This window comes from Kryptolebias marmoratus, linkage group LG2, assembly GCF_001649575.2.
Source record: "Kryptolebias marmoratus isolate JLee-2015 linkage group LG2, ASM164957v2, whole genome shotgun sequence".
In the NCBI taxonomy this organism is placed as follows: domain Eukaryota; kingdom Metazoa; phylum Chordata; class Actinopteri; order Cyprinodontiformes; family Rivulidae; genus Kryptolebias; species Kryptolebias marmoratus.
Window position 1 is genome coordinate 14,637,989 of NC_051431.1, and position 1,931 is coordinate 14,639,919.

Sequence of the window (1,931 nt, forward strand, 5' to 3'; positions counted from 1 at the left end):
AGCACTGAAACTAGGAAAGCAATTCAGAACCAAAGAAGGGATTATTTTATGCACAGTAGTTCTTATGAAGACTGTTTTAACCAGATTCAAGCCTTGGTTTATTTCTATAAAACCATCTCGATTCTGATAGGTGCTGAGTGCGAAACAGCTTTGTTAAGCCGATCCTCAAAATAATCCTTCAGTGAAGACACTGTTCTTCAGAGAGAATGTTTTCTGTCAATACTGAATATATAGAGCACATTATATTTACAGTGCAATATATCCAAAATAATAGATTTGTGTTCAGTTAGATAAAAAAAAAAAACAATTGTCACTTTGCTTGAGAATTAACACCATTCACTTTATTAACATAAAAGTGGCAGTGCTAGGAAGGCATATTGCCCACTGCCTTGCGTGCCAAAGTTTTAAGCAAAGATTTTTAGGTGATCTCTCATGGCTCGGAGTATATGTTGGGGATAACTCTCAGCGACTACCACACTAAATTTGAGCTCTGAATACGGACTGTGTCAGGATTCGAGACTTTCTCTGTGAGCAGTTCGGGGTCAGACAGACACGGGAGACCAAAGTTACGAGAAGTGAATTTATTTACAATGAGCTAATCGTGTAATAATGATCGGGAGCCAGGACCTGAAAACAGAAGGCGTAGTGAGACGGAAGTTCCTCCGGAGGTTGACAGGTTAGTATCAATGTTTGTATATTTTCAGGTGAAAAGTCCTTACAGTGAGAGGAGCGTCACTCAGCACGGAGGTGAGGTGAAGAGATGAGTACTTCCTGATAATTGGATTGGCAGTTTTCTCCAGGGGCAACAGGTAGGTTTCTTTCCAGGCAGGCAGACAGGATCAGGCAGAAACAGGTACGTTGTCTTAGCTTCACAGCGGGTTCCCAAACAACTCAGACCAGACTGGATTCTTCAACAGGTAGGTAATCCTGAGAAAGTGCAAACAAAACAAAAATACTTAGAACAGTCTTCACAGACACAAGAAGTTTTACGAAGGCTTGGCACTTTACCACAAAGGCAAAAACAATGCTCCAGCGCTGGTCTGGTTCCCACTGCAGCCTTAAGTACACAGGTGCCTGACGAGCCTGATCCGCTGCAGGTGTGGAGGGCGTGGAAAAGTTGCTGCCAATCAATGGCCAGGACGGCCCACCAGGAAGTAGCAGCAAAAAATCCCAAATCATCACAGACTGTAAAATACACCGTAAAACTGACAGAGTTTTGCGTTTGCTAAGTTTGGTTAGCTATGACGACCATCTTCAAATTCACTCCTAAAGTTAACCAGTTGCAGATGTACATCCAGGGATGACTTTCTGAGAGGTCCAGCCACCGGTTCGTGAGCTATTTTGCTAACAGACAGACAAACAAATCCACATGCACACAGACACATAATGGCTTGCTTTTCATGGAAGTGGACAATGATTAACATTGGCTCAGCGATAATTATAGGCCATTATAGCAGGCTGGTGTAAAGATCCTCTGCTGCCTGGCCCTCAGGAAATATGTTCAAACTCCTGACATCTGAAGGAAGACATCGCTTTAACAGATCAAGACAAAACAATACAAAGCAGAATGTACATCTGAGAAACAAGAGATACAACGCACTTCAGTATCTATTTATAATATATCTGGAATGATACATAATTCTTGATGTTCTTTAAAGCAGTGATGTGTAAACAGCAAGGTACTGCTATTTATCCTAACATCAAGGCTGAACATGCATGGTGCTGTGGAAGGTACCACAGTCTCAAGTCACTTAAAAGCAATTTATGTGCATCAACTTATGTGTGAGGTTATATCTTGGCTGCCAGCAGGAACTTTGATGAGGTTGCCAGGCAACCAGAAGAGACTCCAAAATGTCCCTCCGCCCGACTGTAGCGGTCCTGCAGCCGAGCGCAGAATATTCTGTTTACAATCGATCTGTCTGTCACCAAAG

The 1,931-nt window shown here is 42.6% G+C and overlaps 1 long non-coding RNA gene across 1 annotated transcript; it reads right to left on the reverse strand.

The window, feature by feature from the left end:
* Positions 1–566: 566 nt before the first annotated feature.
* Positions 567–1,591, reverse strand: LOC119616697. Its single transcript, XR_005232671.1, has 2 exons — positions 720–1,591; positions 567–627 (listed from the first exon to the last, which is right to left on the reverse strand). It is a non-coding gene; the product is annotated as an uncharacterized LOC119616697 (long non-coding RNA).
* Between the last annotated feature and the right edge of the window lie 340 nt (positions 1,592–1,931).